A 24,369-nucleotide genomic window follows, 5' to 3' on the forward strand; every position below is an offset into this window, starting at 1 on the left:
TGAAGCTGTTTTTTTTTCTCCTGCTTTGTGAGAATACTTTTTTCTCCATATTTGTGTCCCCAGCCTTCAATACATACTGTCTTCAATTATTGCTTCTTGAATGCATGGAGGGAGGTTAGAATACCAGTGAGGTAAAAAGTGCATAGTGGGTCTTGCAGAAATTAGTGTGCCCATATTAAGAAAGAAAAACTTCCATGTGTAAATATCATTTACCATTGATTAATGAATATAGTAAATACACAGGTAGTTAGGTAGATAGATAAGTAGATAAAAGGAACACTTGAAAAATATGCAAAACTTTCTGTACGTGTTTTAGTAGAGAAAAGAACATACAACAAAGAAATCCATAGTTTTCATCTTGTTGTCACTCTAATCCAAAAATAACTTTTAAAATATAAAGAGTCTTCAATAGTGAACAGTTAGTAGCATTAAAATGTGATTCCCTGGCTTGATTTTCTGGTGAGATGTGTTAGACAGACTACACAAACATGTTTTTACACCTAGCCACTTAAAGAACAAAACAAAACAAAAAACCGAACAAACAAAATCAAATCCCAAACTCAGACACTTTAAGATAAATAATTAGACTTGAAAATAAAAAAAAGGCAAAGAAGAGTAAGTTTAAATCTCTCTGACCTTAAAATGACAAGTTTCACTCAACTCTATGTCGCTTATCTTTTAGTCATCTTGCTGCTTCCTTTCTTGGACAAATGTCTCATAGAATTACAATTATTTTACTTGTTCCCAATTCCTCCATTGCCACTCTTTTTCCAAACCCCAGAGTGATAAGCAAAATGCCAGAGCACTAATCCGTTTTTTTGTCCACATTAAATTTTCATATTTTATACACTTGGTTTCATAATTTGGGTTCATTTAAGTGGAGTCCAGGAGCTAGACAGTTGAAGTAGGGATAAGCCTTCCTGGAACAAACATGCTTCTTTAAATTTAAACTGGAACCTTTTCCACAATAAGTTGGTACCATAAAGGGTCATTCTCCTTTGGGTAAGGGTCAACCAGAATTAACCCTAACCATGATCCCCAACACTAAGGAAGGCTGCTTTGGGGCTGAGTAAAGTAATGAAATAAAAAGAAAAGGGAAATAACTACCTATTCTTATAAATGTTGGATCACAGTTAGGCCTTCACATGGATTTACACCCCTGCATGCAAGGACTCTTTGGCCAAGGAACCCACAAGGTATAAAATTGGTTTGAAGTGATCCCTGATTACTCCAAAGCACATTAAAGCCAGAAAAAAATAAGACAACTAGAAAACTCTGTCCATATTTGGAAATTAAGAAATACAGTTCTAGCTATTTCTAGGGAGTCATTTTCTACATCTGTGCTGTGGGGTTAGTGGGATCTGCTTGGTTAGGGAAAAGGGCAGGAGGGGAAAGTCGATGTGGGAAAGGGAACTGGAGATTAACTCAGCTAGTGGCAGCAGCTGTGAGGCTGGTTGTTGGAGATGGACCAGCTTCAACCACAGACTTTTCTCTCTGGATGACCAGCAGCACTGCCAGTGGGAAGCCAACTGACTATGAGATTAATGGAGTTGCTGAGGCTGAACAAAGTGGGCCACTAGAGCAGGAGTTGGGCACTGTAAGCCAAGACAGGTTCTAGAAGGTCAGGCTGTGTCCTTGAAAGCACCTCACAGTTTCAAATACCCAGATGCTTCTGATATAGATTGGTGCATTACAGAGGGCAAAACCATTGTGATCCTATCCTATGATGTCCTGCCCACTCAAGGTTACTGAAGTCAACTGCAGTTTACCCTGTGGATGTTGGCCTAGGTGAGGGTATTTTGGTACTTCATGGCCAAGAGGTCCATGACATGTTTCACCTGTGTCTCTTTATTGACACTGAGCCCCAGAATTTTCCAGGTTGTACATCTTGCAATGATTTGGGTTAGAATAGAACTTGGTTCTAGTAAAGTATACCACATTTACCAAACCATCCTTCAAGAAATTCTGTCTGTTGACAGGAAGTTTGCTGTTGTAAGAATCCTTCCAAGGGGTGACTGTTATGGTTGCTATCACCTTGATTGTGCTACATGCCCAGGACCTTATGAATAGCAACAGTAAATGGCATTGAGGAAGGCCCCGTTGGTAGAGCAACAAAATGATATTTTCTGAGCCAGGAGAAGATGATCTTGGGATATAATTCCTTGGAAAATAATCCCTCTTGGACTTAAGCAGCGGATCCCATTAGACAGCTCCCCATAATGAGACATGGGTACAGCGACTGGGTCTGGCAATGCTTCCTCTGATCCTAAGAATACAACCAAAATATCCCTTCAGCATCCGTTACAAGGGGGCATTAGGATAGAGTTGTCACTTACTCATATAGGAGTGGAAACCTGTATATTTTGCTGAAACTCAAATCTGTAGGCTAATGAAATTGCATTCCTAATATTTTACCTGCTTCTTGATATTCCAGGAGTTTAAAAAATCTCTCTACTGAGAAAAGCCATAAAATAAATCAGAAGGTTGTTTATGCTTACTCCCAAAAGAAATACAAGTTACATGTTTTTTGGAAAAATTCAGGAAAAAATAACAGCTCTGTGGCTAGGATGATCTAACCCAGATTCTTAGACTTTTATGACAGTGAAAGCAAAGAAAGAAGTATATTTTCTACCGTGATCTGATTCACACTCACATAAAAAACCACAAGTGTCAAGAGAGTGTAGTTTCTCTTATTACATGTTATATTCTCTAGCATTTTCTGTTTTAATATATTTTACAACAAAATACTGGTATAACCCATAAAGTTGATTTTATTTTCCAGTAATGGATCATGCTGTCCAGCTAGAAAAGGAGTGAAGAGTGATCTAACAGGAACCATATAGAAATGACTCTTGGTTTGTGTTGCCCTATTTATTTTTCCTCCCACATAATAGCCATTTCCAAAAAAGCAATCCCTTTGCCTTAAGCAAAACTGCATGGTCACTGGTGTTTTCCTTCTACCTGATACAAATCATTGCAGTTATAAAAGATATAATGTTAGTTGAGCTCCGTTGTCTGGTTTCTAAAATATAACTGTGTACAAGTTTACTTATTTTTGTTTGTGCCATTTTCTTAGAGACAATCAATAAATGACCACCTACCAGGAAAAAAAGAAAGAAAAATTTAATTTCAAACAATTAAAAATGGTGAACTATCTAGGAAAAATTAGTGGTAAAAGACATCACTGGGAGAAATGGCAAATTTTAAATACTGAATATTAATTATATAATGGTAGTGTATCCAAATTAGATTTCCTGATTATGATAATTGTACAGTGGTTATATAAGAGAATGTCCTTGTTCATGAAAAATACGTATTGAAGTATTTCAACATAAAGGTATATTGTGTCTGCAATTTTCTCTCAAGTGGTAAATGGTTCAGAAAAAATATGTATGAGAATGAGCTCATGGAGAAAAAGAGAGTCATGAAATGATAAAGAAATAAGGCAAAAACGTTAATAAACTAGTTCAAGTGTATATTGGAGTTCTTTATACCCTTCTCATAGTGTTTTTGACATTATATCAAAATACAGGCTAAATAAAAAAGATATACACTGCTAAACAACCTATGGTTCATGGAAGAAATCACAATGGAAGTCAAAAAATATTTTAATCTGAGTGATAAAATTATTACCTGTGAAATGCAGTTAAAAAGAACATAAAAAGCCTGAAACAGCCATCTTAAGAAGTTAGAAAAAGAATACTCACCCTTTCTCAAAATACATACAATTGAAGGAAAAAAATAATAAATAAAATAATAGAAATTGATAAAATAGAATACAAATAAACAATAGAGAGGATCAACAAAGTCAAAAGATTTTTTTCTTCAAAAAGTCAAAAAAAAGTGAAAAACTTCTGGTAAGATTTATCTAGTGAAAAAGAGAAGACCACCATAAGCAAGTCAGAAATGCAGAGGGAGATCACTAGAGATGTTGCAAACTTAGATATATAATAAGAGAAACAGTTTCCATGAAAACTTCTACAAAGCATTAAATAAAGAAGTAGTTCTATGTTTACCAAACTTTTCTGGAGTGAGTTGGGAAAAATAATCCCAAATTTATTTTATGAAGCTTGTCAGAATCGCATTTCAAAATCTGACACCAGTACCATCATGGGAAATTACAAGTAAAACACATTTATGGGAGTAGATACATACATCCTAAATAAAATACTAGAGGAACAAATGCAGGTATATGTAAAAATACTCTGTATAATTAACAACTTAGGTTATCCAAGAAATTAAAGAAAACATTCTCAGTCTGATGAAGGGTATCTATAAATAACTTACTGCATTGCAACTTGAAATCTTTCCTTTTGAGATCAGGAAATAGACCAATTGTCTATCGTCATTACTTTTGTTTAATATTGTGCTAGAGGAGGTCTTAGCCTGGACACTGAGGTAAGAAACAACAGAAGAAAGAAACATACTGTCATTAGTATGACATGATTATCTATATGACAGATCCAAGAAAATAATAGACCTAACATGGAGGTTTAATAAGTTTTCTGGAAACAAAATAAATATCAAATAATCAGTTGTATTTTCAAATATGCAGAGGTGGACACAGTGAGCACACTTTGCTGATCCTGGCTCAAGGTACCCTTCCAGAAGAGTGATCTTATCTTGCATCTCCTTCCTCCTAGCTTGCAGAAGTATTAGCAGAAGCTATGTCAGCCTTAGACCACAAGATGGGAACAGTATACTGTGAATGGCAGAGCAGCTAAGTGGGAAGAGTAGGGGCTTCTGACACCATGAAGCCAGCACATGCATTTGGTTTATTATGGGAAAGAGTTCTCTATTTCTATTTTTTTAATATTGTGTACTTTGCTACCAGAGAAAAATCAGTCTTTAAATTAGTATAACTAGGAAAAATCAAGAGAAGAGATATTAGAAAATACATTATTGGAGAATCAGGAAAATATTCATGACAATCTGGGTAAAGGAATGGTCTCTGGAAACTGTATGAGGGCTTTAAGACCAAAGACTCTTTAAGTATAAATATTCTCTAATTAGGAAAAAATGTGAACTTTACAATTAAAAATGTAGCTCTGTTTCTTATTGCTAGTAACTCTATGTATATTGTGAGAATACACAATCTAAAATAGTATACTGAAGGATTATAAATAGTTAAAATCTTAGATGCTGTGATTGATATCTATACCCAAGGGGATAAAGAGACAAGATTTAACCTCACAGTTAGAAAAGAGTGCTGTTCCTTTGGTCCTCAGGGACACAGGAGTGCAGGTGGTACCTTGGGGCCTCATCAAGACTACTGAAGCATTTGTTCTCAGCCTATAACAATCTGGTGTTGAGTGTGTGTTGTGTGCAGGAGTGCCCATGTGTATGTATGTGTGCATGCATGCACGTGTGTGCATTATGTTTATTCCCAAAGACATATGCTTAATTTTATCTAAATAAGTAACAGTGGAAAATGCAACTCATCAAGGCAGAAGAGGAAATAAACTATGTTTTGTTTTCTCCCTGCATTTTAAGTCTTTCTTCATAGTTGTTCTCTATTACCTGTGTATAGCATATCAGCAGCTGCCTCACAATCAGGCCAGTAGCTTACATGTCTATGTGTGCTATAGCATCACATTTACATTGAGCCAATAGAGCACAGAGGGAAACCCCTGCATTTAGACTAGATTCCAACTTTTCAAATGGTTACTTCTACTTTTAACTCAGGGCAAATAAATTAATCTGCTCAGACCGCAACCCCTCATTAATAAAATGAAGATATCTCCCATGCCTACTCAAAGGAGGACCAATAGAGCACATTCTGAAGTTAAAAAACATTGGTCTGAATCTTGACTTTTCCACTATCTAGTCATATATATCCTTGGGCATATCAGCAACATATTCTAAGCCTCATCATTCTCATCTGGCAAAATGGTAATAAATACACACAAAACAGAATTTTTATTAATATTAAATTAGTTAATGGAGGTAAAAGTGTATAGCACAAGACCTCATATGAGTGGACCCTTAAAAAAACTTGATTTAATCAGTTTATCCTCATTTAGGATAGTATAGAATACCAAATAAGATAATAATGAAATAATAATTTACAATTTAAAAATTATTTACAACTATAGAACAACATATTCATATGTAACTACTGCTTTAGAAAGATCTCCTCTCCATATACCCTTTAGAGAATGCATCGTTTTAGTCCACAGTTGTTAACAATATCAAGAGTGAGCATGCAGCTCAATATCAAAAAAAGAAACAACCCAATCTAAAAACGGGCAGAAGACCTAAATAGACATTTCTCCAAAGGAGATATACAGATTGCCAACAAACAAATGAAAGGATGCTAAGCATCACTAATCATTAGAGAAATGCAAATCAAAACTACAATGAGGTATCACCTCACAGCAGTCAGAGTGGCCATCATCAAAAAATCTACAAACAATAAATGCTGCAGAGGGTGTGTAGGAAAGGGAACACTCTTGCACTGCTGGTGGGAATGTAAATTGATACAGCCACTATGGAGAACAGTATGGAGGTCCCTTAAAAAACTAAAAAATAGAACTACCATACGACCCAGCAATCCCACTACTGAGCATATACCTTGAGACAACCATAATTCAAAAAGAGTCATGTACCACAATGTTCATTGCCACTCTATTTACAATAGCCAGGATGTGGAAGCAACCTAAGTGTCCATCGACAGATGAATGGATAAAGAAGATGTGGCACATGTATACAATGGAATATTACTCATACATAAAAATAATGAAATTGAGTTATTTGTAGTGAGGTGGATGGATCTAGAGACTGTCATACAGAATGAAGTAAGTCAGAAAGAGATAAACAAATACTGTATGCTAACACATATATATGGAATCTAAAAAAAGAAGAAAAAATGGTCAGGAGAACCTAGGGGCAAGATGGGAATAAAGATGTAGACTTACTAGAGAATGGACTTGAGTATACAGGGAGGGGGAAGGGTAAGCTGGGACGAAGTGAGAGAGTGGCATGGGCATATATACATTACCAAATGTAAAATAGCTAGCTAGTGGGAAGCAGCTGCATAGCACAGGGAGATCAGCGCAGTGCTTTGTGACCACATAGAGGGGTGGGATAGGGAGGGTAGGAAGGAGATGCAAGAGGGAGGAGATATGGGGTTTTATATATATATTTATATATATATATATATATAGTTGATTCACTTTGTTATAAAGCAGAAACTAACACACCATTGTAAAGCAATAATACTCCAATAAGGGTGTTAAAAAAAAAGTCTCACTAAGGCCCACCATTAATTAATTGCTCAAAAAAAAAAAAAAAAAACAAGAGTGAGCTATGAGTTGGACAAGTAATACCTTACATAAATTATGCCTTTCAAATATGTGATTGGATATTTTATATAACAAATATTAAAATGAGTGTGACCTGAAATTTTTCTTCTGGTGCAGAATTCATAAAAATTCATATTGTTCATGTGGTCACATAAACCTTATTTGTATTCAAACACTAATTTGAAAGATATTGGATGTGTTTTAATGTTCATGATTGAAAATTCTCAGATGGCTTAAAAACCTGTTCAAGCCAAATGCAAAAATAAGATCAGTTAAGAAATCATTTCTTACATTCTCTTAGTGAGCTTATGATATACACCTATAATAAAATATACAATGTCATGTTTTTTTGGAGGGAGATTTAAGAATAAAACTATGTATCTCAAAAAAGGCAAGGTTTGTTCTTCTTTAAGTTATTTGAATGTTTAATTATTTTAAATAAAATATATCTAAAACATTAATTATTAAAAGAATTTCTATAGTGATTGCTCTAAATAATGAAGAAATGTCTCATAAGTTGTGAGTTTTCTAATTTCCTGTGAACTATTTTAATATTAGATTTTTAAAAATAAAATCATTCATTTATTTCTAGATTACATAAAATGGAAATATGCTAAGAATACATTTTTTAATGTTCAGTGTATAAACTATAAAGTTCTTCCTTCATCTTCTTTCAACAATCAATTAAAAATCCATTTTTAAAATTAAATTAAATATCATAGTATTAGAAGACGTGGGATCATATTGGGAATTTCCTGACAGTCCAGTGGTTAGGTCTCCATGCTTCCACTGCAGGCAGCATGGGTTCGATCCCTGGTTGGAAAATTAAGATTATGCATGCTGCATGGCACAGCTAAAAAAAAAAAAAAAAGGAAGATGTGGGATCATATAACATAAACATTCTTCCTTAATGTCTAAAATATCATTAGAAAAAATAAAGTTATGTCAATAATAATGAAAAAGTCAATTAAATTTTATGGCAGAAGGAACAAATAGAATTCAGAGACAGAAAGAGAGAGAGATCTGTATTTCATGGTGGAAGCTAATTTAATCTGTGCCTTAAAAAGGGAGCAAATATGAATAAATGTTATGAGGCAAGACAATCATTTATATTAGGAAAATAATATGAAAACAAAGTCATGATATGTCTGCTTGGTGAAAAATAAACATATTACTTTGACATAACCAAAAGATTCATACTGAGGAATAGTGAAAGACAATAGCAGATAGAAAAAATATGGTTGGGTAATTGGACAGTCTTAAATGCTAAGCAAGAATAAATTATTTTTAAAGAATAAGCAGTATATTGGGGCAGGATCAAGATTGCAGAGTAGGAAGACCCTGAATTCATCCCCTCACATGGCACACCAAAATTACAACTTGTTACAGAGCAAAGTATCTATGAGAATAACCTGACTAGGAGAAAAGCTTTGCCACAACTAAAGATATGAAGAAGGAACTATAATGAGATGGTTAGTAGGGGCAGAGATGCAGTCTAGTGAGGACCCATAAATGCGAGGGATGTCATAACTGCAGAGATCCTCCCCAGGTAGGGAAGGTTCCAAGTCCCACATCAGGCTCCCCAGCCCAGGGTCCTACACCAAGATGATAACATAAGAACATTTGGTTTTAAGAACCAGTGGGGCTTATGTTCAGGAGGGTTGGAGGCCTATAGGCAAGAGAGACTCTGCTCTTAGTGGGTGTGTGCAAAACCTCACATGCTCTGAGTCCCAGTGTAGAGGCAGTAGATTGAAAGGCTCCTGAATCAGACCCACTTGCTGATCTTGGAGAGCCACCCAAAGAGGCAGGAGGAAGCTGAGACCCTCCCTGAGGATGGAGATGCTGGTTGCAGTCATTTTGGGGACCTTATTCAACTGTACTAGCATCAGCACTGGCAAGCACCATTCTGGAATCCTCCCTCTAGCCTATTAGTACTAGGGACTTTCCCTGCTAACCAAAGGAACTGCAGCAGCCACACGAGGAAGGACTTCAGGCCAGGAGGCTAGGGGCCAGTCCTGCCTACTAACCCACCCATAGTAACTGGTCCTACCATAAAAGAAAGGTATGTGCAGCCCACATAAGGGACACTGCTGGAGCATCTAGTTCTGGTGGACAGAGGGGAGTGAGCTGCAGGGCCTCATGGAATATCTTCTACATAAGGACACTTCTCCAAGATTGGGAGATCTACCAAATATATAGAAATAAGCAGAGAATTATGCAAAATGAGGAGACAGAGAAATTTGTTCCAGAAAAAAGGAACAGGACAAAACTTCAAAAAAAAAAAAGCTAAAAGAAATAGAGATAAGCAATCTACTTAATAAAAGGTTAAAGGTAATGATTATAAGGAAGCTCATCAAATAATGGATGCACACAATGAGAATTTCATAGAGTTAGAAAATATAAAAAAAGACCAATAAGACCTGAAGAATACAATAACCAAAATTAAATATACACTAGAAGGGACCAAGAGTAGACTAGATGATATAGAAGAACTGAACAGTGATCAGGAAAACAGTGCAAATTACTCAAGCTGAACAGAAAAAAGAAAGAAAAATTAAAAAAAAAATAAGAATAGTTTAAGAAACCCCTAAGACAACATCAAGTATACTAATATTAACATTATAGGGAATACAGAAAGAGAAGAGAGAGAGAAACAGACAGAATAACTATTTAAAGAAATAATACCTGAAAACTTCCCTAACCCATGAAATAACACAGACATTCAGGTCCAGGAAGTTCAGAGTCCCAAAAAGATGCATCCAAAGAGGTCCACACAAAGACACATTATAATTAAAATGTCAAAAATTAAAGATAAAGAGTGCATCTTAAAGGCAGCAAGAGAAAAGCAACTAGTTACAAACAAGGAAACTCCCATAAGACTATTATTTGACTTTTCAGGGGAAACTTTACAGGGCAGAAGGGAGTGACATGGTATAATCAAAGTGCTGAAAGGAAAAAAACTTACAACTAAGAACAACACTCTACCTGGCAAGATTATCACTGAGAATTGAAGGAGACACAAAGAGTTTTACAGGTAAGCAAAAGCTAAAGAGTTTATCACGACCAAACTGACCTTAGAAAAAATGTTAAAGGGACTTCTCTAAGTAGAAAAGAAAAAGCTACAACTAGAAATAAGAAAGTTATTAAAGGAAAAATCCCATTGGTAAAGGCCAACATATGGTAAAAGTAGTGAATCAACCACTTTAAAGCTAGTAGGAAGGTTAAAAGACAAAAGTAGTAAAATCATCTATATATAAAATAAGTACTTAAGAGATACACAAAATTAAAAAGTTGGAAAATATGATGTCAAAAACATAAAACCTGAGGGGAAAGTAGAAATGTAGGGCTGTTAGGATGCTTTCAAACTTAAGAGATCATCAGCTTAAAAAGAAAGCTACATATGTAGGTTGTTATTTGTGAAGCTCATGTTAGCCACAAACCAAAAACTTATAATAGATATACACACAAAAAAAGAGAAAGAAATTCAAACATAACATTAAAGATAGTCATCAAATCACAAGGTAAAAGAGCAAGTGGAGAAGGGAATAACAATGACCAAAAAAAAAAAAGACCTACAAATCAACCAGAAAACAATGACAATATGTACATGCATATCAATAATTACTTAAAAGTAAATGAACTAAATGCTCCAATCAAAATACATAGAGTGGGTAAATGGATAAAAAACAAGACCCATCTATATACTGTCTACAGGAGACTCACTTCATATCTAAAGACACACAGACTGAAATTAAGGAGATGGAAAAATATATTCCACACAAATAGAAACAAAAAGAAAACCAAGGTAGCAATACTTATAGCAGAAAAAATAGACTTTAAACAAACACTATAACAAGTGCATTACATAATCATAAAGGTAATCTAACATGAAGATATAACACTTGTCAATATACATGGACCCAACATGGACGCACCTAAATACATGAAGGAAATATTAATAAACATAGAGGGAGAAATTTAGAGTAATTCAATAATAGTTGGTTATGTTAATGTCCCACTTACATCAATGGGAAGATCATACAAATAGAAAGTAAATATGATAACATTGGCTTTAAATTACATATTAACCAGATAGATTTAATGTCATATTCAGAACATTCCATTCAAAAACAGCACTATACATATTCTTTTGAAGTTCATGGAACATTCTCCAGAACGGGTCACATGTTAGGTCACAAAGTAAGTCTCAGTAAATTTAAGAAAATCGAAAAATATATCAAGTATCTTTTTTTGGCCACAACAGAATGAGACTAGAAATCAAATACAAGAAAAAAAAACTGAAGAAACAAACAAATAAACATGGAAAAGCTAAATAATGTGCTACTAAACAACCAATGGGTCACTGAAGGAATCAAAGAGGAAATAAAAAATACCTTCAGACAAATGAAATGGAAGCATAATGCAAAACCTTTGGGACACAGAAAAAGCAGGTCTACATGGGGAGTCTATAAATATTATAAAGGCCTATATCAGAAAACAAACAAAATAAATCTCAATAAGCAATCTAATCTTTCACCTAAAGGATCTAGAAATAGAAGAAAAAACACAACCCAAATTAACAGAAGGAAAAGGATAAAAAGATGAGAGTGGAAAAAAATGAAATAGAGATTTAAAAAAAAGAACAGTAGAAAATATCAATGAAACTAAGAGCTGTTTCTTTGAAAGATAAACAAAATTTATAAACGTTTAGCCAGTTTCATCAAGAAAAAAAGGAGAAGGCCCAAGTAAATAAAATCAGAAATGAAAGATAAGTTAAAATCAACACCGCAGAAAATCAAAGGATCATAAGAGATTACTAGGAACAACAAAATAAAACAGACAACCTAGAATAAATGGATAAACTCCTACAAAAGTTCAATCTTCCAAGCCTGATTCAGGAAGAAATAGAAAATATGAACAGATGAATTACCAGTAATGAAATTGAATTGGTAATAAAACAACTCCCAGAAAACAAAAGTCCAGGATCAGATAGTTTCACCAGGGAATTCTAACAAACATTACAGAATTAACAGTGACCCTTCTTGAACTATTCCTTCCACAAACTTGAAGAGGAAGGAATGCTTCAAACTCATTCTATTGGGCCAACATTACCCTGATACCAAAACTAGACAAAGACACCACAAAAAAGAAAATTATAAGCCAATGTCCTTAATGAACAAAATACTAGCAAACTAAATTTAAAAATAAATTAAAAGATCATACACCATGATCAAGTGGAATTTATCCCAGGGATGCAAAGATAGATCAATATCTTCATATCAATCAATGTGTTATACCACATTAACAAAATGAAGAATAAAAATCATACAATCATCTCAACAGATGTAGAAAAAGCTTTTGACAAAAATCAACATTCAATTATGATAAAATCTTTCAATAAATTGTGTATAGAGGAAACATACCTCAAAATACTGAGGCCATATATGACAAACCCACAGCCAACATCTTATTCAATGGCAAAAAACTGAAAGCATTCCCTCTAAGATCAAAAAGAAGACAAGGATACCCACTTTCACCACTCTTATTCAACAGAGTTTGGAAGTTCTAGCCTCAGCAACCAGTCAAGAAAAAGAAATTTTAAAAATTCAAAAAGGAAAGGAAAACTGTCACTGTTTGCAGTTTACATGATACTATATACAGATAATACTAAGGACTCCACCAAATAACTATCAGAACTCACCAATGAATTCAGTAAAATTGTAGGATAAAAAATTAATACACAGAAATCTGTTACATTTCTCTACACTAACAATGAAATATCAGAAAGAGAAATTAAATAGACAAACTCAACTGCATAAAAAAGAATAAAATACCAAGGAATCAATCTAAACAAGCAGGTAAAAGACATGTACTCTGAAAACTATAGGAAATTAATGAAAGAAATTATGAAGACAACACAAATAAATGAAAAGATATCCTAGCTCAGGATTCAAAGAATTAATATTGTTAAAATTCCCATACTATCCAAGGCATTCTACAGATTCAATGCAATTCCTATCAATATACCAGTGGTACTTTTCACAGAACTAGAACAAATAATCCTAAAACTTATATAGAACAACAAAAGAATAACATACACACACACACACACACACAGACATATATATTGAGTTGGCTAAAAATTTTCATTTGGGTTTTTCCATAAGATGTTACAGAAAAACCCAAATTAACTTTTTTGGCCAACCAAATATGTATAATATATATTGTATAGAATGCTGAATAGCCAAAGCAATTTAGAAAGAGGAACACATCCTGAGGTTTTATGCTCCCTGATTTCAAACTGTACTACAAAGCTACAGTAATTAAAACAGTATGGTACTGGCACAAAAACAGACACACAGATCAATGCAACAGAATAAGAACCCATAAATAAACCCACACTTATATGTTCAATTAATCTATAACAAATAAGGCAAGAATATACAATGAGGAAAAGACAGTTTCTTCAATAAATGGTATTGAAAAACCTGGACAGCTACATGTAAATCAATTCCCTCACTCCATACACAAAAATGAACTCAAAATAGATTAACAGCTTAATTATTTTAAGACCTGAAACCATAAAACTCCTAGAACAAGGCATAGGAAATATAATTTTTGGCATCAGTCTTAACAATTTTTTTTTTTTTTTGGATCTGTCTCTTCAGGCAAGAGAAACAAAAGCAAAAATAAAGAAATGGTACTACGTCAAACAAAAGTTTTTGTACAGCCAAGGAAATCATCAACACAATTAAAAGTCTATCTACTGGGGCTTCCCTGGTGGCGCAGTGGTTGAGAGTTCACCTGCCAATGCAGGGGACGCAGGTTCGTGCCCCAGTCTGGAAAGATCCCACATGCCACAGAGCAGCTGGGCCCGTGAGCCATGGCCACTGAGCCTGCGCGTCCGGAGACTGTGCTCCGCAATGGGAGAGGCCACAACAGTGAGAGGCCCATGTACCGAAAAAAAAAAAAAAAGAAAAGAAAAAAAGTCCATCTACTGAATGGGAGAAGATATTTGCAAATGATACATCTGCAAGAGGTTAATATTCAAAACATACAATGAACGCAACATCAAAAAAAAATAAACTAATTAAGAAATGTGCAGAAGACCTACAGACATTTTATGAAAGAAGACATACTGATGACCAACAGATACATGAAAAATTATCAACATTTTTAATCATCAGGAAAAATGCAAATCGAAACCACAAGAGACATTACCTCACACCTGTCAGATGGCTATTATCAAAAAAATAACCAATAACAAATGTTGGCAAGGATGTGAAGAAAAGGGAACCCTCTGGCACTGTTAATAGTATTGTAAATTAGTAGTCACTATGGAAAATGGTATGGAAAGTCCTCTAAAAATTAAAAATAGAACTACTATATAATCCAGCAATTCCACTCCTGGGTATTTACATGAAGAAAAAAACCCACTAATTAGAAAAGATATATGCAATCCCATGTTCATTGCAGTATTATTTACACTAGCCATGATATGGAAACAGCCCAAGTGTCCATCAGTACATGAATGGATAAAGAAAAATATGTACATATATACAATGGGATATGACTGAACCATTAAATAAGAAAACCTTGCCATTTGTGACAACATGGATGGGTCTAGAGGATATCATCCTATGTGAAATAAGTCAGTAAGAGAAATATAAATACTGTATGGTCTCACTTATATGTGGATTCTAAGAAACAAAATAAATGAACAAACAAAACAAAACAAAACAGACCCGTAGATACAGAGAACAAACTGTTGGTTGCCAGAGGGGAGGGGTGTGGGGGGCTGGGTGAAATAGGTAAAGATATTAAGAGGTATAAATTTACAGTTATAAAATAAATGGCTTGGGTACATAATATACAGCATAATTAATATGGTAAATAATATTGTAATAACTTTGTATGGAAACAGATGGTTACAAGTCTTATGGTGGGGTTCATTTTGTAATGTATTTAAATGTCAAATCACCATGTTACATACTTGAAAATAACATAATATTGTATATCAACTATATTTAAACAGAAACAAAGAATAAGCAATATATTGCCACTTCCAGAAAGGACCAGGGTAAATGGATTTTAATTTTATAATATGTAGAGTATTGATATATATTCAAAAAGTTAAAAAAATTTTTCTGTTGCCTCATGTCAGGGTACAAAATATATTACATGAAATAATTATAGCAATGATAACAAAATAATAATAATATTCATCACTTATTGAGCGCTTATAGACTTTTAAACACTGTTCTACAGGCTTTTGAAGTATTAACTTGTTTATTCCTAACAAAAGTCCTTTACAAAGATGAGAAATTGTTCTATATCCCACATTTTGTATCTTTTCACTCCAATGCAGATATAAGAGATTTGTCAATAAACCTCATACTTACTAGAGGAAAAAAATCTAAACATCATTTTCAGTATATTCTCTCCTTAATTTTAGATTATATGAAAACACTCAATTTCTTACATTGTTAAAAGGTCATCTTTATTGTAAGGAGACACTTAACTGTGTTTATTTACTCAAAGATATCTATTAGGTATGATATGACAGAGAACCAACCATCTGCTATCAATAAAAATGTCATCAATTATAAGTAATTACTTTCCCTCTTTCTTTGGTAAAATAAAAATGTATAACTTATCTTAAAGCTAAATAAAGCCTTTAAATTTCTTACCATAAGATAACTGGGAAAACTCAAGGATGTTACTCACCGTCTCACTGCAACATATTTAAGACATATTTCAAGGTCTTCTTCATTTAAGTTTAGCTACATCAAAAATCACCTGTGTCATCATGTGTTTCAACTGGTTTCAATGTCTTTGCTACAATAACTTACCTATGAATGACATGTTAAATATCTCTGACATTTTATCCCGAACCCTTAAAAATATTCTAATCAAACCAGCAACTACACCAGTAATTAATCTCTGATGGTTAATTGAGAAAGTAGCTTTTGTAGTGCATATTCCCTTCACAAAAATTAGTTGTTTTTTGTATATCATTATTGAGATAGAAATATTTGTACTTTTCTTTTTTTTTTTTTTTTGAACGGCAATTATTTATTTATTTATTTATGGCTGTGTTGGGTCTTCGTTTCTGTGCGAGGGCTTTCTCTAGTTGCGGCAAGTGGGGGCCACTCCTCATCGCGGTGCGCGGGCCTCTCATTATCGCGGCCTCTCTTGTTGCGGAGCACAGGCTCCAGACGCGCAGGCTCAGTAATCGTGGCTCACGGGGCTAGCTGCTCCGCGGCATGTGGGATCTTCCCAGACCAGGGCTCGAACCCATGTCCCTTGCATTGGCAGGCAGACTCTCAACCGCTGCACCACCAGGGAAGCCCGAAATATTTGTACTTTTCAACTATTTGTATAAATATTTCTTCAAATAATAAGCATTTTCTTTTGTTTTCTACAAATATTTACTGAGCAATATATGTGGTTCAATGGTAACCATATTGTTTTCCATGTAAATTTCAGAATATTTTTATACCACTGAAGGAGAAAGTTTTTTTTAATATGTAGCTTTTCATTTTCTATTAAGAAAACTTAAAATATATTTCCAAACCATTACCATAAAATATAGTGAAATTTATTAACATTTTATTATGTTTATTAAATGATTTTGAAAATTGTTGGAAAACATTTATAAATGTCTTCAAATTTTGGATATTTCCAATTCAAATGTTTTACTTCTGATTATAGCATTATGCTGTCTTTATTTACTATCTCAGTATATTATGTATCTTACAACCAACCTCATGGTTACCATATTTATAAATACATAATTCATAGAGACTTCTTGAAAATTTTGTATTATCATCACAGAATTTTTGTTACCACTGATTAGATCATATTCATTTTTATCTCATAACTCGGCTGATGAAGAACATGCACTAGGAATGGGAAAAGCAAGAGTCATTATTTTCATTGTTTATTTTTACATGCATAAGTAGTGTTATTTTGAACCTGTGGTTTCCTTGTAGAATTTATTTAAAACTACCGGTCCATTTGCTGAGAATATTTACTTCAAATCATATATCATATAATCCATAATTTCATTAACTGGGTGATGAGATTTACAGGCACATGTAAACTGTAACTGATGAGAAAATGTGTTTCAACCACTCTACTGTATAGAATTCCCATGCTTCCTAAACATTTCTCTGGCCTTATGTTCAATGAAATTATCTATCCTTTAATGAAGCTGGGTGTCCACCGTCAATTCATACACTAGAAAATAGTATATATATATCATCATTATTTTTAAAGTAAAAGGAAATGAAAATTGAAACTTTAATGCAATATAGTTTCCTTTTATTGTAATGACGTGTGTGTGTGTGTGTGTGTGTGTGTCTTGAATATTATAGCCCATTCCTTAAGTCATCAGATTTTCTCAGTGAAAAGTATGAATTGAAGTTGAGATTATTGGCATAGGGAATTTAGGAAGGAAGTTCCTGGAAGAGTCTTGATGAGACAAGATGAGGACTTGGAGACCATAATGACAGGTTCCATTTGGCTCCTTAAGAACAATTCTCTTAGTTCAGTTTTACAACTCATCCAACACCTGAAGGGTACAGCAAATGGTTTTGTTGTTTTGAGGTTAATTTACCTCTTTTCTTTAGCCTTGGACTATTAGGTCATTTGCACTTTAATTAATTTGAAGCATTTATTAACTCAAGAAATATTTAGAGAGCACAGTATATGTGGCAAGTATTTTCTTTTACACACTGGGCACACATATAACATCATGTTTAAGCAAAAATGTAAACAAATCTCTGTCTTGTGGAGCTTACTTTCAGCATCTACTGTAGTCTTTCCATCTACCAGTCACTGTGTTCATACCTAGATATAACATGGACAAATAGGTTACACCCTCAGGATCCCACATTATAGATGGGGAGTTAAAAATGTCAAAAATAGGGCTTCCCTGGTGGCGCAGTGGTTGAGAGTCCGCCTGCCGATGCAGGGGACATGGGTTCCTGCCCCGGTCCGGGAAGATCCCACATGCCGCAGAGCAGCTAGGCCCGTGAGCCATGGCCGCTGAGCCTGCGCGTCCGGAGCCTGTGCTCCACGATGGGAGAGGCCACAACAGTGAGAGGCTCGCGTACCGAGGAAAAAAAAAGTGTCAAAAATAAACATAGTTTTAGTGACAGAGCTAGAAATCAATAGAGTTAGTCAGATTTTCATATTGCATACTATGTGATGAAAGAACTATATTTATCTTAGAAATTGTAGTGAAAAACAAAAGAAAAACAGGAAGAAACTAAGTGGCTGGTAACATATGAAAATGCAGTATTGTTCAAAATGCTCAAAATTATATTACTAGTTCTAAAATTGGTTAAAAAGTTGAGATGACTAATAAGGGGCGTGAATAACAATGCATCCCTGGGATGTTGTGCATTATTGTTAATGACAACACTGTTCAGGGTTCTGGATGTAAGGAAGCTTTGATTCATACTTGATAGTGAGTACAAAAAACAAAGTGATGTATAATTTTGTCTATAAAAGTATGCTTTTGAAATGGTAAAAACATTTTTTATGTGTATGCATATACAGCATAGTGTTTGGGAAGCTGCTCTTTCTGAAGACCTATCATACCTATAACAGATCATGGAATTAAGTAAATATAGTCTTTATATAGTATGTCTACTTTATTCCCCTCTATTCAAAATATGGGAAAAAACACTAGAGAATTTTTGCTGAATTTCATATCCCTGTAATTTCACATCTCTAATATGATTAAGTCATCAAGTGTTTTTCAGGTTCCACTCATTCCTTAGGAGCTATTTAAAACCATGGTCATATCCATTTTCTGTTTTGTGAGCTTTGTGTACAATGAAGATGTCTGTCAATAATAAATGACAAATAATTACAGAATCATAAATTCAGCAGTGAGTGACTGAGCCTTACTGGATCATATTGAAATAGCAGCGCTTTCACACAAAAGGAAAGCAAAGAAAATCCTGGAAAATTATCAGAGAAGAAATCTTTTCTTGTTTTTTTCTTTTAAAGAAAAATCCTTTATTAACATATTTTAAAGCCGCCTTCACAACCTTTAAATAAATGGATATTTCAGGATTGTTGAGTTAGCATAGCATCTGTTATGTATTAAGTGATACTTCGTGTCTACTGAGATGGTGCAAAATGGGAGAGGAAAGCCACTGGATGAGAACTTAGACCAGAATTGAGACTTACAGCTATCTTTTATCTAATTATTTGTAAAAATAGTTTACTTGCATAAGCGGGGGAATAATCTTTCACATGGTTCTTACATTTTGATGACATGAATTGAAATTTTGGAGCACATAAAGAGAGCTACAATGTGAAAGCACAGTCCGTACTATTTATAGATGGTTTTGTGTGGTTTTACCTCAGAAAAGAACCCAGAATTTACACTGTATATATGATCATAAAATTTTGTATGTCTTTTATAACACTGATTATACTTTGTCTTTACTGATACTAAAGTTTCTCAGAGCACTCGAGGTAAAAGCCAGTGTCCTTGCCAAGGCCTACATTTAAGGCCTTTAAAATGGGGCATGTGTAATGAAAAGGTGAAAGACTTGAACACTGAAAACTACCAAACAGTGCTGAAAGAAACTTAAAAAGACACAAATAAATAGAAAGACATTCTGTGTTCATGGATTGGAACACTTAATATTGTTAATATATTAATACTACCCAAAGTGATCTACAGATTCAGTGCAATAGATGGAGATTGTTTAGATATCCTGTGGAACATTATTTGGTCATTAAAAAGAAAGAAATTCTGACATATGCTACAACATGGATAAACCTTGAAGACATTATGTTAAGTAAATGAAGTCAGACACAAAAGGACAAATATTGTATGATTCCACTTCTATGAGGTACCTTGAGTAGTCAAATTCATAGAGACAGAAAACAGAGTGATGGTTTCCAAAGACTGGGAACAGAGAGGATAGAAAGTTACTGATTAATATGTATGGAGTTTCAGTTGGGAAGGTGAAAAAAGTTCTGGAGCTGTATTATGACAATGGTTGCACAACAATGTGAATGCACTTAATGCTACTAAGCTGTACACTAAAAAATGGTTTAAATGGTAAATTTTACTGTATTTACCACAATAGAAAAAGAAGTTTTAAAAATGTGGTATATGTACTCCTGGGGGCACTATTCCTTAAAGGGTGCGTTGTACCAGACATTTTTCAAGAAATACACCTTTTGGACTTCAACTTCTATGTGTTCTCTTTTCTAGAACTACTCTGCATTGGAGCATTCCTGTGAATAGGCTAGTTTACCTTCCTACCTCTACTACAACATTCACTCTGTTCCTGTATTAGGGAGAAGACATTTTTACCCACCCCGAATATTGTTATACTGCATTGCCTAAGGTGTTAAAACCCCAAGAGGTACTAAACAAATTAAAATTGAAATTTTTTGTGCAATAAAAGCTTCTTTAGTCAAGGTACAATAAGCTCTCAGTATGGATTACTGTCTTTCCCTTTCTAAGATATTTCTTTAAAAAGTAGTACAAAGTTTCAGTTATATCAGGCAAAATAGTCCTAGGAATGTACTATACAATATAGTACCTATAGTTAAAAATACTGAATTGAATATTTGAAAATTTGCTAAGGCCTCCACTTTTCTCCATTTTATATTTTATCTTGCTTTATCTTTATATCAGTCATTACTGACAAACATACTTTTAGATACACACACATAAAATGTCTCCTTCTAGTAGACTATTAGCTGTCTATTGATTGATTTCTAGCATCCATTATATAGCAGTTGCACAAAATATGTGTTTAATGAATGAAGGAAAGAAAGAAGGAAAGAGAGAGAGAGGGAGAGAGGAAAAAAACAAAAAGAGAAAAAAAAAAGTTAAACTAAGAGGAACAAAAGAAAAAAACAATTGATTTTTTCTTTAAATATAAACTCTGAAAGATATAAAACCATATCTTATACCTTCAATTCAGTGTCCCATATTCTCTAGAAGTCCTGAGGTTCACTTTTGCTTTTATTCATCTATACAAATATATGGTCATATTGCAGAATTCACAATCACACAGCACTATTTCACATCTAAAAATCTCCAACTCATTTTTCCCTATCTCATACTTTTTTCCTTTTTCACTAGAAAGTCTGCTTTCTGCCCTCATTGAAACCTTAAATCATGAAGGCCTGTGTGCATGATTCCCCCTGAAACTATTCAGAACTTCCAAGAATCTTACCGATTATTCCATGTGTTGGTGATCACTCCCCTTTCTACCTCCCTTGCAGCAATACAGTCTATATCTATTCAACGATTACTGTGTTATATGCTGCTATTAATGGTTTGTTCGCTGTTTCATGTAAGTTGTTCTTAATTCCCTAAATATTTTGAAAATGAGATCTAGGTAGAGACTTAGCCTTTTGTTTTTCACATATGAGGCACATAACAGAATACACTGAAGACATTACATGTTTTACTCCTGCATTGAACGTGAACTTGCTCCAAACACTCCTCAATTTTCAGTTGCACCCTCTCCACTGAGTAATATCTTTTGTCCTCAATCTCAGCATTACTTGACATAGTCCATAAATCTCTCCCTGTATCTTTCTCAATTGGTTTTCCTGTGGTTGCATTGGTATGATTTAAACTTGATTTATCCAGGTGCTCTATCCAGTGCCAACAGTTTCTTCCTTTTTCTACTCATTAATACACCTTGTGTATATGGTGAAACAATGAATCCCTCAGTTTAACAACTTTATTCATGATAATTGTATTTCTGTCCCTTATGCTATCTACTCTTGTTCTTCAGTACATATTCAGTAATTGCTAACTATGTGCGAGATTCCATACTCAATATCTCATTCACTGGTGCCTCTTCAATGATGTTATATAATACTGGATAATAGTCTCCCAATAAATATCATTGCATAGAATATATTAGAGGCCTCATAACTGGCTGCTAAAATGAAAGAGGCTGAAAACCATTCTGGTGTGGAGGGATGCTGCTCCAACCCTCTAAATAGATGCCCATGACAGTCCTGCTACTGCCTAATTAGTCCCTGCTTTCCTCTTCCCAAGTCTATAAAAACATAGTTCCATAAAAACAAAGGAATTGCTTAAGGCAGGAGAGAAAGAAAGTACAGAGTTTATGGTAATAGACTAGTCCCTCATTCCACTTTTAGGTACCCAGCAGATATATTGCTTAAGGTAAAAACAAAAAGGGGAAACTGTCATCTCATTCCTCATTTGAATGTCTTCTGTCCTCTTATGCAGTAGATTAGCTGCTCCTAATTGATTATCTCTTTGAGTCGGTGCAGTAGCAAAGGGAGTCAGCAACTACATGTAATTGAAATTTTTAGTTGAGCTAGATTAGTTTGGTTAAGTACCTGAATGTGACCTGAAACCAATGAGATTTTCTCATGACAGCATTACCAGTGGTGGTGGTGGTGGGGGGAGATTATGTACAACATATTTGAAGACAGTAATTGAAAAGAAATTAAAGAAAATATTTTATGTCTTGCATACCATAGAGTGGAAGTGTTCAATAAATCTGATCATTTGAATGAATGAAGAAATATGGAAGATAAAATTCAATATAAAATATACTCTAATCAACATGAAGTATTAGAAAGTTCATGAATTTCATAGTCAGGGACATCAGAATTTGAAAATTTGAATCATAACTTCCTGTCATATGCTTTGTGACCCTGGGCCAACCATTCATCATTTCAGTTTTTTTTTTTTTTTCCTCCCGTTGCGGAGCACAGGCTCCGGATGTGCAGGCTCAGCGGCCATGGCTCAGGGGCCTAGCTGCTCCTCAGCATGTGGGATTTTCCTGGACCGGGGCACAAACCCGCATCCCCTGCATCGGCAGGCAGACTCTCAACCACTGCACCACCAGGCAAACCCATTTCAGTTGTTTTTAATCCATAAAATGATATGCTAAAATTTACATCAGATTAGGATTAAATTAAACTAAATGAAATAACAGACATGTTCAGATCTCCACACATAGCAGCCTCTCAAAACTTTGCAGCTCCTTCTTTTCCCTCATTCCTCCAATAACTGACACCTGAGAGATTACATCTGAAACACAATAAGAAATCATTTGACGATAACATTTGATTCCACAAATAAGTAATGTAAGATTCAAAATATAAGTATATGACTTCTAGTGAGGACTGCTGGTATTCCTCTGGAATTTGCAGGACAAATGGTGTTTTTATAGGCTCAGATTTTGGAGGGGACAGCAATGTGATTTGAGAGGAGAACAGCTTTTATTTGAGTAATTGGTCATGTGGATAGCAGTGGAGGATACATAATTAGGTCAGGTGTGAGACGGATGGGCCTTCATGGAACTAATTCTCAGAGTGAGAAGATGTTACCAATAAATTTTGTTTTAATACAACAGACGTTAATGATTACTAATCATTAGCCTTACTAATAATGATCACTTATAACAAACAATAACTATATAATCAATGTTATATCTTTTAAATTAATTATATCAACTGAATTTTAGAAATGTTGATAGTTTGTTCCAGAAGCTTTAGACTCACAATATATTCCTTTGAATAAACACTATTGTTATAGTGTTTACTCACTACTGTATTGTCACCTACCTGCCATGACATTTGGAAAATGTCTTCTAAATATTCTATTTCACTAAGCCTCAGTTTTCATTTTATTTCTTTATACTCAAAATAATGAGTAAAATCTCTAATTTATTATACTTACTAGTATAATAAAAAAAATTAACGGGCTGACAAATTTCTTTTATTTTGGTAGGAAAAAAACCCTACTTTTAGCTAAGCTTGATCACCTACTACATATGTAGCTGTTCAGTTCAAGAAGTATTAAAATTCTACTCCATTCCAAATTAATCAGGAGTTATTAAAATAATAGAAAGAACTTGGAAGGGGAAAACAGACAAAACATTCTCATTTACCAATAGGTAATTTAAAATGGACTGTGTTTAAACACATAGATTTTCTACTCATGCTTCATTTTAAAGAGTTCACTTGCCATTTCCTTTAAATCAGTGGTTCTTAACACTAGATGTATATTATAATAACCTGG

The sequence above is a fragment of the Mesoplodon bidens genome (genome assembly GCF_964165515.1).
Source record: "Mesoplodon bidens genome assembly, chromosome: 17".
NCBI lineage: Eukaryota > Metazoa > Chordata > Mammalia > Artiodactyla > Ziphiidae > Mesoplodon > Mesoplodon bidens.